This window comes from Camelus ferus, chromosome 21, assembly GCF_009834535.1.
Source record: "Camelus ferus isolate YT-003-E chromosome 21, BCGSAC_Cfer_1.0, whole genome shotgun sequence".
NCBI lineage: Eukaryota > Metazoa > Chordata > Mammalia > Artiodactyla > Camelidae > Camelus > Camelus ferus.
In genome coordinates this window covers 19,080,459-19,098,516 of record NC_045716.1, presented here as the reverse complement: position 1 = coordinate 19,098,516, position 18,058 = coordinate 19,080,459, and the positions used below count along the sequence as shown (strand labels likewise).

The 18,058-nt window shown below is 37.9% G+C and overlaps 1 pseudogene; it reads right to left on the bottom strand.

The window, feature by feature from the left end:
* Window positions 1-17,435: 17,435 nt before the first annotated feature.
* Window positions 17,436-18,023, bottom strand: LOC102524401 (annotated as a pseudogene).
* Window positions 18,024-18,058: the final 35 nt, after the last annotated feature.

Sequence of the window (18,058 nt, the reverse complement as noted above, 5' to 3'; positions counted from 1 at the left end):
AGTAAGCCAAAAAGAGAAAGACAGATATCATATGATATCACTTACTTGTGGTATCTTAAAGAAAAAAGAAGAAGAAAGAGAAAGACACAAATAAACTTATTTACAAAACAGAGATAGACTCACAGACTTAGAAAACAAACTTATGGTTACCAGGTGGGCGAAGGGAGTGGAAAGGGAGAAATTGGGAGTTCAGGATTTGTAGATTCTAACTACTATATATAAAATATATAAACAACAAGATTCTACCGTATAGCATGGGGTACTATATTCAATACCTTATAATGGCCTGTAATGAAAAAGATTATGAAAGGAATATATATGTATTATATATATGTTGAATTGTGGGACACTCTGGGAATTGTGGGAATCACTCTGCTGTACACCAGAAGTTAACACAACATTGTAAATCAACTATACTTCAAAACAAAAACAAACCAAAAAAGTATTCTTAAAAAAAAATAGCCCAATCTCAGGACAAGAAATAAGTATAGTAGGGTGATAGGGGAGGGTATTTTCCTTATACTGTTAACTCCTGTGGGCTGCTTCTCCATCCCAGCTGGTTATTTCTATTTCCCTTCTCTTGGCCATTAATCTTACTTCTTATGTATACCCTGCCCCTTGACTGTTGGCTCACTTCAGACTAATTTTCTCAGCTTTGGCTTCAGAACACCCAACCCAGAGCACTTTGCTTGTACACACACAAATAAAGCTTAAAACAGATCAGAGTAAGCATATATCCCTCAGGAGACCATGGATTGCATCCTGAAGCAAAACTGCCACAAATATGAAATGTCTTACCAGTTTGGTGTTTTAGCCTAAAATGAGTGCATATTTTCACTCTAATTTCTATTATATTGATTTTTTTCATATTCATTTTAGGTTTTAAATTGCTCAAAATTGCATTAAACAACCCGACCGTGTCCCACCTGTCTTGCTGCCCAGCAGGTGAGAAGTTGATGTACTGAGCGTGTCACTTTTAATATCTGGACTGAATTGAACTGAACTGACACTTGATAAATCAGATTCGGCAACCAGGTGATTGCTCTTGTCTGTCTTGCTATCATAATATTTCAAGAGTCTGGGCTCACTCATGTGGATACAGGTAGAATCAGCTTTTGGTGGTGGTGGGTTTGTGTTTTGTGAGGAGAGAGGCTGTATTTGTTTTAATGTTTGATTATTATGTCAGAGTGATCATCTAAGTGAAATACCAGAAAACTGCCAATGATGTGCCAACATTTACAACTTGTACTTGGTGGAAATTTTGATTAGCATATTTTATTACTGAGAAATGAAATAACTTTTGTCATTTTTTTCAGCTAAAACACCTGCTGGTCCACTGACCAGTTCATTTTACTGTTTTAGGAAAATGCTTGCCAAAGAAATTTGTCTTCAACAAAGAAAAGTAGTAATGATGTTGTTCTTTATTTTACCACCAAAGTTATAATTTTTTAGTGGTTTATTTTACTACCTACGTTATAATTTTCATTACATCCACATGAATAGAGAATTTCAAATGAGTCAGTCTCCACAATCAACTTTCTTTAATCAATCTCAAAGATCATCTTCATTTCAGTATGCTTGTTATATGCCATAAAAATTTTAACAGTTTTGCCTTACAGTTATTTATTGAGAATATGCAGGCTCTTACAAATTGCTAAATAAGTCAAGTTTGTGGCCCCTCTATCAATTATTAAGATAAGAATTTAATCAATTCACCCTTTCTAGATACTTATCCTTTCTGAAAATATCTTTTTTCTATACAATTAAATAATAAATCAAGCTTTAATTTGTAAACTCTTATCAATACCTTCTCCAAAGAATTCAGTATAAATGTATATGGCTGGTACAAACAATAACAAAACTTTCAAAACAATTTCCTGGTTTATAATAAATTTCCCTTTGAAAATAACTTTTATTGAAATTGAAAACTTAACTGAATTTTTTAACTTAATTATTCAGAGGGATAACTTTCCCCTTCCCAAAATTTCCCAAGTATGACAAATGATTGTGCAAAGAATATAGCCAAACCTAAATTTAAAAGGTTACTTTTAGTTAAATAATTTTGAAAGCAAAGCTATAAAAATATTTCAAATTTTTACAAGAAAAAAATTATATTTTGGGAGACAAACACATGTAAATATTCTTCCTAAGATTTAGAATGGAACCTCCAAAAGTTAAATGTACAGATTTTATAACAAGAAAAAGATTTGTTATGCTTATTCACATTTAAACATAATAAAACTTGTACTTGAATAGGTTTCCAAGAACATTCAAAACCTTTTAATTTGGATGCTGCTGTTTAGTTCCAGTTCATTCATTATGACAAGGGGTAGTTTTGTCATCTTCTCTGTTTAGTTCATGTTTAATGTTTATTTCACTTTATTAAAAGCAAGGTAAAATTTAAATGCATATTTCTAATTAAAAGACGCCAATATGAAAAAGCAACATACTGTATGATTCCAACTATATGACTTCCTGGAAAAGGCAAAACTATGGAGACAGTAAGATCAGTGGTTGCCAGAGACCGGAGTTTGAGGGTAGGAAAGGATAAATAGGCAGAGCATAGAGGATTTTTAAAGCAGTGGCACTATTCTGTGTAATATTATAATGATGGACACATGTCATCATACATTTATCCAAAGCCATAGTATGTAACCCACCAAGAGTGAACTCTAATGTAAACTATAGACTTTGAGTGATAATGATGTGTCAATGTAGGTACATCACTTATAACAAATATATCACTCTGGTTCAGGATGTTAATAGTGGAGGAGATTGTTCATGTGTTGGGGCAGGAGATAAATGGAAACTCTGTACTTTCTGCTCAATTTTGCTATGAACCTAAAACTGCTCTAAGAAAATTAAATTTATTAATTTTTAGAAAGCAGGATATATGTATTCTAGAAAATGCCAATGATTTTTTAAGAACTACCTGTAATCACTTCCCCTCCGAGAAAACTTTTAACATGTTAAATTTGAATCCCTTTGGTATTTTTCTAAGCTCACACAAATACATACATGTAGATGTGTGTGCTTTCCTAATTTTATAAAAATGGGGAAATATGGGTATTAGTATTCATTCTTTTAAATTAAGATGAATTGTGGGCATGTGCTCATATTAAAATATTTAAAGACACAACAAAATAAGCTTCATGCATAATCCCCTTGGTAGATCCTGTGGATTGTTCCAGTCAATCTCCATCCACCCTCTCTTTGCAATGATGATAAGCTACCCACTACATTTCCCAGGCTTTCTTGCAGCTCATATTCTGTATGTGAATAAGGTCTGCCAATTCAGTGAACCTACGTGAAATCTGGAAGATGGGGCTCAGAAGGATGCCCTTTTCCTCCCCTCTTTCTGGTAGTTTTTGCTGCCTAACGAAATCAAGGAAACATGAGGTTTCCTTGGGGCAGTGTTTCAGTGTCCATTCTTCAGTAATTTGGGCATTAGGAAACAGCTGCCACTATGTCTTGATTCTAACTCTCTGACCCTCAGATAGTAACTGTCGTATTGTGGGGGTTTTATTTGGTTTTTGTTTGTTTGTTTGTTTGTTTGTTTTCCAATTATTATTAAGATATATTTGACATAAAATTTTGTATTAGTTTAAGGTGCACAACCTAGTGATTGTGGGAAGGGAGCAGGGCACAACCTTTAAAAGAATGGCATAGCCGTTGAGGATGTGACAGAAACTAGTTAGAACCTACTAGGCCCAAGATGGCAGAAGATTTGACTCCAAATAGACCTTGAGCCTTGTTATATGCTCATTGTAACACATTACCATGTTAAATGGCACAGCCATAGGTGCCATGACAGTCCCCAGGATGACTATCAAAGGCCAAAAAGTGGGCAAAGGCCCAATTCCTGGAAATCCCCACCCCTCCCCCCAAACAATTGGAATAATCCTCCCATTTGTTAGCCTATGAAATTACCCAACCCATAAAAAATAGCCACCACCTCATCCTGGGGCCACTGTCCCTTCTGGAACAGACCACATGCTGCCTATGGAATGTGTATGTCTCTAAATAAACATGCTTTCACTTTATTGTGCCTTGTTCTTGAATTCTTTCCTGCTTGAAACAAGAACCTACTCTCCAATAACAATTTGATATATGTGTATATTGTAAAATGATTTCATAGTAAGTTTCATTAATATCCATCACCTCACATAGTTGTAATTTTATTTTCTTGTGATGAGAAGTTTTAAGATCTACTCTCTTGACAGTTTTCTTTCTTTCTTTCTTTCTTTCTTTGATGTATAGTTGACTTACAGTGTTATGTTTGTTTCTGGTGTACAGCAAAGTGATCCAGTTCCACATATATATTATTTTTCATATTCTCTTCCACTATGGTTTATTACAGGATATTGAATACAGTTCCCTGTGCTATACAGTAGGACCTTGTTGTTTATAGATTTTATATAGAGTAATTGTATCTGCTAATCCCATACTCCTAATTTATCCCTCCCCCTACCCTTTCCCTGTTGGTAATCATAAGTTTGTTTTCTATGTCTGAGTCTGTTTCTGCTTCATAAATAAGTTCATTTGTGTTGTATTTTAGATTCCACACTTAAGTGATATCATATAGTGTTTGCCTGTCTCTTTCTGACTTACTTTACTTAGGCCCATCCATATTGCTGCAAATGGCATTATTTCATTCCTTTTTATGGCTGAATAATGTTCTGTTGTGTACGTATACCACATCTTCTTTATCCATTCATCTATTGATAGACATTTAGGTTGCTTCCATGGCTTGGCTATTGTAAAAAGTGCTGCTATGAACATTGGGGTGAATGTATTTTTTCAAGTTAGAGTTTTCTCCAGTTATATGCCCAGAAGTGGGATTTCTGCATCATATGGCAACTCTACTTTTAGTTTTTAAAGTAAATGCCACACTGTGTTCCACAGTGGCTGTGCCAATTTACGTTCTCATCAACAGTGTAGCAGGGCTTCCTTTTCTCCACACCCTCTCCTGACTTGTTATTTGTAGACTGTTTAATAATGGCCATTCTTACCAGTGTGAGGTGGTACCTCATTAAAGTTTTGATTTGCATTTCTCTAATAGTTAGCAATGTTGTCATCTTTTCATGTGCCTATTGGCCATCTGTATGTCTTCTTTGGAGAAATGTTTGTTTAGGTCTTCTGCCCATTTTTTGATTGGTTTCTTGTTGTTATTGAGTTGTATAAGCTGTTTGTATATTTTGGAAATTAAGCCTTTGTTGGTTACATCATTTGCAAATATTTTCTCCCAGTTTGTAGGCTGTCTTTTCATTTTGTTTATGCAACTTTTGAATATACAGCACAGTATTGTTAATTATAGCTACCATGCCTTATATTATATCCCCAGAATTTAATTGTCTTATAACTAGACTCTTTATACCTTCATTCATGTCCCTCAAACCCCTGCCTCTGATAATCGTCAGTCTGTTCTGTTTCTATGAGTTTGGGGGTTTTTTAGACTCCACATGTTAGTGAGATAATATCTTTCTCTATCCGATTTATTTCACTAAGTATAATCTCCTCAAGGTCCATTCATGTTGTTGCAAATGACAGGATTCCCTTCTTTTTATGGCTACATAATATTTCACTATTTATATATGTATATGTATTTACATTTATAATTTATTTTCTTTGGCTACATAACAAGAAGTGGAATTTCTGGATCATATGGTAGTTCTATTTTTAGTTTTTTGAGGAACCTCCATATTGCTTTCCAAATGTCTACACCAATTTATGTTCTCACCAACAGCGCATGAGCCTTCCCATTTCTCCATGTCCTCACCAACATTTGTTATATCTTGTTTTTGATGATAGCCATTCTAACAGGTGTCAGGTGAGATACTGTTTTTTGAACTTGAAGTTCGAACAGTGGCCTCAAAGGAGACATCAGTGTGTCACTTCTTGATTGGTCGAGGAGTCATTCCATTCCCAGAAGTCATCCAAGAATCCACTTTTTCAGATCTTCCAATGATTTTGCAGATATTTAATTCTTTATATTAAATATTTCCCCAACTTAAAATATTTAGAATGGTTTCTCTTTTCTACTTGGAACACTGACTGACACTAATCCCGACACTCTACAATTTTATAATAAAGTAATAGTAGAGAATCCCTACCTCTGCCTATTTTTGTAACATGAACATAATCTTTCCCAATGTATCTGCCAACATTTTGTCTGTCTGTCTGTCTGTCTATCTACCTATCTATCTGCTTATGTACCTATCATCTGTATATCCATATACATAAAAACATTTTTGTATTGCAAAATGGAATTATGCTGCACATGCTGGTCTGCAACTTGTTTTTTGCCCCAGAACAGTTTTCCTGAATGGTACATGTGGATATAGCTCATTATTTTTTAATAGCCACACAACTGTTCTGTAATATGGTTGTAGCATAACTATTTAACAAATTCAAGAATTTCCCTATTGATGAACACATGTTTTTCCAAATGTTTGCTGTAAGAACTCTGTGATGAATATCTTTTTACATATTTCCTTAAGAGTTTTGACTTTATTGATGTAGGGTAGATTTCTAGAAGCAGAATTACTGGGTCAAAGAATACGAGCATTTCAAAATTTCAATAGATACCATCGAGTTAAATTCCAATAAGCTTCTACAAATTTATACTCCCAGCACAAATGTGTGAAATTGTTTATTGTTCCATAACCTAGTGATAACTGGATATTAATGACTTTTTTGCCAATCTAATAATTTTTTAGAATAGTATACTATCATTGTCTTTAAATTGCATTGTTGGACTGCAAGTAAGATTGAGTGTCATTTCAGATTTTTACTGGCCATCTGCAATTTACATTATGTGATTGTCCTTTCACATGTACCCTTTGCCCATTGAATTTATTTTCTTGTCTATTTGTAAGACGTTTTGTATATTAAAGATATTATCCCTTTGTCTCTCTCTCTTTCTCTTGCTCACACACACACACACAACACACACATACACACACACACATAGAAAGAGAGAAGAAAGAATATTCTCCCAGTTTGTTGTTTATATTGACTTTTGCCATAGCAAGGTTTCCTATGTACCCATGGGTTTCCTATGTTGCTTCAGAAAAGTCTCCATGACTTTGATATTTTACAAAGATTTTCCTAAAATTTTTAATGCTTCTTGGTGTTTTGTTGTTTTATATATATTTAATCCATCAAAATTTTCATTTTGTATATTGTACAAAATTAAGATTTAACTTTATTTCAGTTCAAATGGAATAGACAGTAGTCCCAACACCAATTATTGTCTAAGCCATCCTTTCCTCCACTGAAATGAATTGCTTTCCTCCATATACACCTGGATCTGTCCCTGAGTCCTTACTTGTGTTTCATTGGTCTGTTGCCTAATTCCTGTTCAGATTCCATATTGATGTGCTTCTACTGCTGTATAGATAGTAAGCTCTGGAATCTATTTGGAAAAAAAAAAAGTTCTCCTTACTATTTTTTTTCTTTTTGAAAAAAAAATCTTGCCATTTGTAATATATTTATTCTTCAAGGTCAATTTCAGATTTATTTTCTTTGAATAAGCTGGAAATTTTATTCAAATTAAATGTATATATTAATTTAGGAATGATTGGCATCTTTGGAATGATTGAGATTTTATAATATAAAGTCTCCCCAACCAGGAAGTTATGTCTTTCCAATTTATTCATGTCTTATTCTTCAATAACACTCCTCTTTCCTTCATATGGATTTTGTGACTTCTGTTAAATTTCTTCCTTAAGTGATTGACAGTTCTGTAGAATATGACAACCTAGCATGGACTCATGGCTCCCTCCCTTGAACCAAACTCTAGAGAAGCCACCAAAGTAAGGGATGTTGCTGGATCCCAGTAACAAAAATAATGGGAGAAATGATTGGGAAGATGAGGTGACTGAGCCCCTGTGTGAAAAGGAAGAAGGTTTAAGCAAAAGAGAGCCAGGCCGAAGGATGTAGGGGGAGTGATGGGCAACAGTTTTCAAACTGGGCCTTTTGTTCTCTTGCCCACATTGCCCTGGGAGGATTACTACCCATCCCTTCACAGTGGCTTAATGAGAAAGCGGCATCCCCAGCCCAGTACTAGCACCCGCTTCAGTGGCAGACTCACAGTAGGTAACTTTAGCTGAGGTGAAGAGTTGATAAAAAGAAGTGCACATCATCTGGTCAGTCACTGAGCCTTTCCTTCTGCACCCTCCCCTCCATCTCACCCTATGGAAGAATCAGTCACAATAGAGAAAGACGTTGTCTGGAAAGCAGGAGTACTTAGGGCAGAGGTATTAAGTGTGTAGGAGATCCCTAGAACCTCCAGGACGTACCCCATTCCCACTCTCACACTCGCCAGTAGGAGAACAAGCCAGGGCACAGGAGCTTATCCCTCCATCGAAGTACATCTCACCTGTCAAGGTAGTTGATAGTTCCAAAGGAGTATGTACTTGCACAGAAAGATGTTAGCATAATCATTCTGAGACTTATCCTTAGAAAGGCGTGCTTGCAAGGCTGGACTTTTTCTTTTGCCATTAGTAGATGCGAAGTTATTAAAACACACACACACACACACACATATACACAGAGCACAAGCATTATACTTAATCAAGTTACTGAAAACATTCCTCTTGAGATTAGGAATAAGAAATGGATGCTATTACTATTTTCATTCAGGTGAAGGTACTCCACAGTAGAATGAAGCCAAAAATAACCTATGAGTTCATACTGATATAAATAAAAGAATGAATTAATGAAAAGAAGAGAGAGTCTTCCCTTTACAGTAGAATGTCATTAATAAACCTAGAAGGAATGATGGAATTAGAACATCACTGTTAAAATACCACAGTAATAATTAATTCAGCTAAGAAACATTGATGGATGCTAAAGCTAGTGAGTAAAAGTTTGATGGGGATTGGTGTATTTACATAGTCATGAAGTATTTCCTCACAACATATTCATTAATTGCAAAGAGAAAAGGAGTAACTTTAAATGGAGAAAATCAAATGAAACTACTTTAATCAAATGATCAAGACAAAGCAAAATGTGTTCCTCTTGTTGGAATGCAGTAAGAGAATACGGCCTCAGTTCTGGGATATTTCTGCCAAAAATTTATAACCTGAATCTAATCATTAGAAAATATCAGATAAATCCAAATTGAGGAATATTCTGGCCTATAATCTTTAAGTATTAAGGTTATGGAAGTTAAAAAAAAACTGGAAAGAATAGGAAATGCTCCAGATATCGAAGAAAACTGAGGAGATATGACAACAAATGCAACACTGATCCTGGACTGGAATTGCTGTTGTGAACAAAAAAGAACAAAGAGCATCCCTCATCACCCAGTTATACAAAGGGTTAAGTCACAACTGTCCACCTTGCCCGCTGACAGTTCGCCCTGAGAAGAATTCAGGAGGGAGAAAACAGGATGAGGCACTCTGTGCTTTGGATAAACAAGCCCTTAGGTAATTAGATGCCCATCTCAGGAAGACTGTCGTAACCCCAGATTCTTGCATCTTCCCATGTACAGAAAAGCACTAAAGTCATTAACTTGAGGTATCTATTCTTTGTGATTAGCAGCCATCTTTTACCAAGATATATGCTTGACTACCTGTATTTCTCAGCCAAAAAATTCATATATATATAAATATATAAAATCCCTACCTCTTTGGAGTAGCTCCTTCAAAGCTACTGAGAGGCTGTCTCCTAGGCTATAGTCCCCAGTAAGGTCCCTGAATAAAATTTAACTCACAACTTTTATGTTATGTGTTTTTCTTTCAATCAGTACTATGCAGGACATGATTAGGGCAGTTGGTGAAACTTGAATGGGATCTGTAAATTAGATAATACTAATGCATTGGTGTTTCCTGATTTTGATCACTGTATTGTAGTTATATGTAAGAGGTCTTTGTATGCATGAATGACACTCTAAAGTGTTTAGGGGTAATGGGGCATCATGTTGTCAGGGAGGAAGAGATTTTCCTCTTCTCTTCTAGGTTCTTCTGGTAGGTCTAAGAATTAAATTTACATGAGACAGATTAACAGGAGAAAATCAAATAAAAGTTTAAATGACATGTATATATAAGAGAGATCCAGGAAAACTGAGGAAAACTCGCCATAATGGCCCAAGCCACCATCTTTTTTTTTTTTTTGACATTTTTTATTGATTTATAATCATTTTACAATGTTGTGTCAAATTCCAGTGTACAGCACAATTTTTCAGTTATACATGAACATATATATATTCATTGTCACATTTTTTTCTCTGTGAGCTACCATAAGATCTTGTATATATTTCCCTGTGCTATACAGTATAATCTTGTTTGTCTATTCTACAATTTTGAAATCCCAGTCTATCTCTTCCCACCCCCAGCCCCCTTGGCAACCACAAGTTTATATTCTATGTCTGTGAGTCTATTTCTGTTTTGTATTTATGCTTTGTTTGTTTAGATTCCACATATGAGCAATCTCATATGGTATTTTTATTTCTCTTTCTCGTTTACTTCACTTAGAATGACATTCTGCAGGAGCATCCATGTTGCTGCAAATGGCGTTATGTTGTCAGGTTTTATGGCTGAGTAGTATTCCATTGTATAAATATACCACATCTTCTTTATCCAGTCATCTGTTGATGGACATTTGGGCTGTTTTCATGCCTTCACTATTGTAAATAATGCTGCTATGAACATTGGGGTGCAGGTGTCATCCTGAAGTAGGGTTCCTTCTGGATATATGCCCAGGAGCGGGATTCCTGGGTCATACGGTAAGTCTATACCTAGTCTTTTGAGGAATCTCCATACTGTTTTCCACAGTGGCTGCACCAAACTGTATTCCCACCAGCAGTGAACGAGTAAGCCACCATCTTAAATACCACCTTCAGCTAAAGACAAAAGAGGATGTTGGAGGTGGGGGGATGGTTGTGGGAGGTTACCATATTCTACAAGTATGCAGGAAAACATAGTAAATAAGGGTAAAGTTGCCACACAGATTTACGTCGTTGCTTTCTATGTTGATAAGAAGTTCCTAGAGATTTAGAGTCATCCTCATTTTCCTGGTACTGAAAGGGAGACACCCTCGCACATGGAGATTTCCCATGTACATACAAATGTCTCTTACAAAAGGGCAACTTCTACTTGGTTTTCAGAGCTTCTCTTGTGCCTGCTATTTCTTAAAAATAACCAGCTCTAAATAATCAATATGCCAAAGAGGCATATGGTGGGGTGGCATATTCTGCTTCCCTTCATTATACTTTTGGTTTAAAACCAAAAGAGAGCCTCTCCAAAGTTAAACATCAGTAAGTAAGCACAGGCCTGAAACACACACACACACACTCTCTCTCTCACTCACTCACTCACATTTGGGAGAAATCTCCCTCCTATCAAGAAATTCACTGTACCACAGTATTTTCCATTTCCTTGAGGAAAATTCACCAAAATGTGTCCTGCCTCTTAGTATGGAGACTAGCATTTGGAATACCTCTATCTCTGAAAAACTTAGAGATCTGAAGTGGTCTGCAAATTTCTCCTGAAATGACCTAATCCCTCTACTGTCTGTTCCATTTATTCTTAGTAATTTTTGAATTTCCATTTCCGTACCTACTCTATTCCCAGGAGCGTCCTGCTGAGTCAAATCCAGACTCTGTGGCCATCCCCTCCCTGCTCTAAGGAGCAATTCTATCACACATTTATAATGGGCCATTCTGTGAGCAAAATTATGGTTTTACAATTTCTTGCTCTTTAAGTATTTCTTCAACCTCAGCAGCATCCAGAGCATGGCTTCACTGCTATTGCCTCCTCCAGAATTAATTAATTCATCAAATATTTATTGAGGAAATACTGTGAGCCTTATCATTCTAGAATCTGGAAATATAATAGGAAATAATGTCTCTGCTCTCATGGAATTTACAATCTACTAGCAGAAGAAACAATAAAGAACAAGCCCCCCCATTTTTTTTTTCAGATAATATCTGCTTAGAAAATAATAACCATAATAAAAATGACTGGGAAAGTTTCTAAGAAGAGGACATCTGATCAGAGACAAAATGATGTGGAACCAGCTGTTGCAGAAAAATGGGGTGTGAGACGATGGTCATGTCCCAGGTCTCAGGCAAGTCCATGAGACACGCCCCACCAAGTGAGGGTCCTTGGTTTTGCACAGGAAAGAATTCAAGTGAGCCATAGTAAAGTGAAAGCAAGTTTGTTTAGAGAGGTACACATTCCGTGATAGAATGTGTTCCATCTCAGAAAGGAGAACAGCCCTGAGTGTTAGGGGTGGTTAGTTTTCATGAGCTGGGTAATTTTGTAGGCTAACAAGTGGGAGGATTGTTCCAACAACTTTGGTGGGGGAGGTTGACAGGAATTGGGCCACCACTCACTTTTTGACCTTTTATGGTCAGACTCTGAACTGTCATGGTGGCTGTGGGTGTGCCGTTTAGCATGCTAATTTGTTACAATGAGCATATAATTAGGCTCAAGGTCTACTGTAAGTGGAATCCTCCACCACCTTGGGTCCAGTAGGTTCTAACCAATGTATGTTCTATCTTGTTTTTCTCTATGGCTGTGCCTTTCTTTAAATGGTTGTGCCCTGCCCCCTTCTCTCCTGTCTCACAGCCGCATGAGGATCAGGAGAAAGAGTGAATGTGAGGCCTTGTAGAAACGAAGCATGTTTAAACCTACTGTAGTGTAAGTCCCATGTGACCATGGTTTTGTCTGATATGTGTGTGGTTTTGTCATTGTTTCTGTGGTTTAACTGCTTATCCCAAGTATCTAAAGCTAGTGTCTGTCACATCACAGGCATTCATTGTAGTTTTGTAGAAGAAATGAACAGGCAAAATGGCAGAAGGGCTGAAATCCGGGGGTGAGGGAGAGATACGCGAGGATGTGACTGAGGGGAGCAGAAGCCAGAAATTATAGAGCCCTGAGGACCAGATGAAGGGTTGTAATTTATTCTAAGTGCAGTGGAAAACCTTGGCAGGTTTTTCCTCAGGAGGAGACTTGATCTTATTTACATTTGAAAAGATCATTCTCTCAGCTTAATGGAAATAGGGAAGCCTGTGTGGAAATGCTTTCTCTTTGAGCCTGACCTCCCAGCCAGACGTCGGTGGACTGTGAATTTGTGCGGTGTAGTGAGTGCTTGCAAAGATTTGCTCTCACAGGAGTTCAGTGGTGACCTCTGTGTCCTCCAGCCCAGCTCCGCCTGGGCCACCACCTTCCTTCAGATTTGGTTTCTAGGCCTCAAGTCACTTGGGCTATTCAGTGATACAGAAACCTTTCTTTCCACCTTCTTTTCCTTAGAAGTTTGATCTGACGCTGCTTCCTCTAATGTCCCACTTCCTTTCTCTCTGTTCTTTTGAAGTAAGCCTGCTGCTAAGCTGTGAAAGCTGCACCCACCTGCCCACACTGATCCTGCTCCTTTTACTCCCTGTAGGACCAACACCTACCAGATCACAGTATCTTCCTTTCCTTTTCCATTTCCTGTTGTTTTGACTGTAGAATAAAGCCTATCCTATAAGTTGACTTCATCCTCCCTGAATTTCTGATTTTCTCCTAAAACTCCAAGTGAGACATCTCTGCCCACATGTCAAATTCTGAAGCTCCTCACCCTCTCACTGCCATCTTCATTCTGTGACAGAGCAAACCTGTCCCTCTGCAGCCACAAGTTTTCCAGGCACAGACTTTTCAAATGTTCCCCTTGTCCCTTAAGTTTATAATAATTTTCGTGATTTTTTTCCCCCACCTCAAGCTGACACATGGGTCCCAGAGTGAGAGTCTTCCTTCTTTCATATCTATTTAGTGATAGATTCCTTCAACCTGCTGGGTCTCTGATGCAGAGCCTGGGTCTCTAAAATCCACAGTTGTGGGCCAGCTAGCAATATTATTAGTAAATCATAGATAACATGCATTGAGCACTAGCTCTGTGCCAGTGAAGTAGGCCCTATATTATCCCCATTTTAAAGATGAGGAAATCTGAAGAATACAGCATTTTAAGTAATTTTCTCAAGGTTACACACCATTAGGAGATAGAACCAAGATCTGATGTTCAGTCGATCTGTTATCTTAAACCCTGTTTGAAAGGTCATGGGAAAGCAGAAGGGAGACTTTTAAGAAACTGCAAGTGAGCTAAACTGAGACAGGAGGGAAGGGGGCAGGGCACAAACATTAAAAGAATGACATACAATTGAGGATACAACATAAACTGGTTAAAACTCCATTAGGCCCAAGATGGCAGGAGATTTGACTTCCATTAGAGACCTTGAGCCTCATTATACGTTCATTGTAACACATTAGCATGCTAAATGGTACAGGCACCATGACAGTTCCAAGCGTGTCCGTAAAAAGCCAAAAAGTAGGCAGTGGCCCAATTGCTGGGAGTCCCTGCTCTTTCCCCAAAGTAGTTGGAACAGTCCTTCTGCTTGTTAGCATATGAAGTTACCAAGCCCATAAAAACTAACCACCCCCACACTGTCTTGGTGGCTGTCACTTTCCTAGACAATCCCATGCTCTAAGTATGCCTCTCACCTCTTGAAATGGCCTGCATTCTGCCTATGGAATGTGTATCTACTTTTACTTTAAACTAAACACCCCCACCCCCATGCCTCATGGCCTCTCTGGCCTTCTGAGGTGGTTCACACCCTTTCTGTGGAGTGTGCATCTCCCTGAATAAACTTGCACTTTACTGTGGCTCACGTTTGAATTCCTTCCTGCACAAAGCCAAGGACCTTCACTTGCCTGGGCTCATCCTAGGGACTTGACCAAGACCCAGGATACAGCCATCCTCTTGTACCCCATTTTCCTGCAACATCTTTTCACAGTGTACAGATTATACCTTCAATAGTTCCTCTTTTGACCTTGAACATGAGTAAAGTACATTGAGAGGGAGGGAATCTATTTCTGCCTATCAGCTCTTGGCACCCACGGTGCAAAGGCCAAAGATTTGAGGCACCAGGACTCAGTTTGTTTTGAGGTGAATGTGCCCCAGCTCCTAGGGAACAATTTTTAGAGTTGGATCTCATGGATAAGCCTGCACTGGTTCCCAGTGTAACCTGGTCCGTAATATTAGCAGACCCTTTGTGCTGTCTGTGAGAGGTTGTCCACTACTCTGTTGCTGCTCTAACAAGCCTGACGTCTGCTCAGCCTTACGTCCTGCTGCTTGCAGGTGGGGAACCACAAAGTATAGCTCTCAAAAAGAAGCTTCCTGTTAGAACTCTGAGGGGACAATCTCATCTCTTCTCCTGTGGGTTCTAATAAAGAAACTGAGATTCATAATAGCATTATTCACAATAGCCAAGACATGGAAGCAACCTAAATGTCATCAACAGATGATTGGATAAAGAAGCTGTGGTATATATATACACAATGGAATGCTACTCAGCCATAAAAAAGAATGAGATAATGCCATTTGCAGCAACATGGATAGACCTAGAAATTATCCTATTTAGTGAAGTAAGTCAGAGAAAGACAAATTATCATATGATATCACTTGTATATGGAATCTAAAAAATGATACAAATGAACTTATTTACAAAACAGAAACAGACTCACAGAGAAAACAAACTATGGTTACCAAAGCAGGAATGAGTTACCGGGTCATTCTACTGAGAGAAAAATGAAGGCTCAAATTATCTGAAAATGTGTACCTATGAAAGTCTGAGACAGTTGGCAGAAATTGGTGGAGATGAGGGTTATTTAAAATGAGAGTTGTAGGATGTCGAGTCTGGGGATGCATGAATAGAAACTCCTAATAGAAGCATCAGTCCACCAGCCAGCTAGCTTCAATGGTTAGGGAATCTAAGTGTGGCCAGATAAGTAGGAAGGGAACTCAGAGAACTCACCTCTCACTATGTTAGAACAAACAGGAGGACTGAAATGTACTAAACTATAAAAGGAAAATTATTTAAAACATATAAAAGATTTACTTCATAGAAGATTAATCACAGGAATATTTAGAAAATTTCAGCCAGCAACAGCATTAAAATGGTAAACAAATTGAAGAAAACAGACTTGATGAAAGTTTAAAACAAAAACTAAATTTAAGACAACTCAAAGCACTGCAGAATTTTAAATGACATTAGAAATTAGATCCCAATATGCCAAACGAAAAACAAAAATCACTTGTAGTGGAGCAATATTTGCCATCCCACAGTGTTTCTTTGTCATGTGGATTATTTCAAGCTGAAAATAACCAAGGCCTAAAAGACTCTGGAAGAAACTTTGAACTGCCCCCTAACTACCTAAAAGAATTTAGATAGAGGGTCTGTTCCCAGAATAGAGCTATCACCAGAGATGTTGGCAAAGAACATGGGCTAGGTGTGGAGGGGAAACTCTGCAGGGTCGAGAGATCAGAGTCCACCCTGTGTCCCATGACTCTGGCCCAGCCAACACTGGTTTACCAAACATTTGCTTTTCCATCTCCATGTGAATTGTCTTCCTCCCCTTTGAAGTCCCAAACCACTACCCTCAACATCCTCTTTTGTCACTAGCTGAAGATGATAAGGTGAGGATTTGGGCCATTTTGGCAAGTTTCTCAGTTTTTGAGGTCCTCACAGGTATACATGATATTAAACTTTTGTTTGATTTTCTCCTGTTAATCTGTCTCATGTCAGTTTAATTCTTAGATCAGCCAGAAGAACCTAGAAGCGTAGAGGGAAAAATCCTTCCTCCCTAATGCTAATATGAAGGATAGGTTTGAATAAATAAAAGCTCAAAATATAAAGATAAAGGACACAAATAAAAGTTATCTGGTGATGGTAAATGAGAAGAAAAAAATAGATATTTTACATTATGAAAATTAGTGATCCTGAAGAAAAAAATTGAACAAATTAAACAGAAACAACAACAAAACATTTCTTTTTAGATCTTTGAATATTCAAATTGAAAGGATTAAAGATAATTTTAATATATAATGACCACATCCTAATGGTGGGGCAGAAAGCTGAAAAAATTCCATTTCTGTATTCTTTAGATAATTCAACACAATAAATGGGACGGGTGTTCCTATAAAGGGAAATGAAAATTTTGGCAGGACTACAGTTAAATACATGCAATCTTTTAGGGGGAAAAAAAAAGCTGGTTCACTTGCTCTTAAACACACATTAAAATGCAATCCAGCTGAGTGCTGGAATCACTTGGAGAGCTTTAAAAGACATTGATGCTTGAATTTCACCCTTCAAAAATCGGATTTAATTGGCCTGGGGTGTAGCCTGGTAATTCTGATGTGCAGCCATGTATATAAGACCCTCTGCTCACACTGTCCCACGTGCTGATGGACAAAGAGCAGAAAAAGGAGAGGGACAAATACAGTCCCCCCAGGGCACAAGAGCCCAGTGTGTAGGACAGTAGAGCATTGGAGCCAGAGACAAGGCTAAGGTGTAACCCCCAGGAAGCAACTTTATGATTCACAAAAGGGCCTCAGGGCCATAGCTGGTGCTTGAAAAGCATCTCACTATGTGTTTTATACTTCAGTGCCCGTCAGTTCAGGACATTAGGACTGAAGGTCCCACCAGCATACACAGTGCCAATCTCTTCCGGTGACAACACATAGTTCCCACATGTTCACATCTCCGATGTCTCCCACCAAAGACTGGCTTTTATCAAAGCCCCCAGCGAATTCATCCTGCTCCTGCCCCAGGCATGATGCTTGCCTCTGTCCCCAAAGAGTATCCTCTCTTCAGTACTTCTCCTCACCATGGGCTTCCCATCCACCCAGAGTTCTGTAATCCCTGAGGCGGACTCCCAGATCACACAGAAGTGCATTGGTGCAGGAGAACTCTCAGGAGGCTTGAAAAAGACAGGAGCTCCACCCACAGATACCCTGTACATGCTCATCTTTATTTTGAAGAGGAGAATCTCACTATATTTGTGTGTGTGTGTGTGGCGTAAGAGAAAAGGCTGTAGTCATGGGTCAGGTCGGTATAGACATGTAGGCACACGGTAAAGGCCTTGAGTGGCTTAGTTAGCTGCGCAGTCAGCGTCACAAAGGAATTATTTGACTCTTTGGGGAACACAAAGGCTTTTGTGTGCATGTCTGTAGGATAAAAAACAGAGGGAAAATGTCAGCAGTGGAGCTTTGTTAAAAAACAAAATTCATCTGA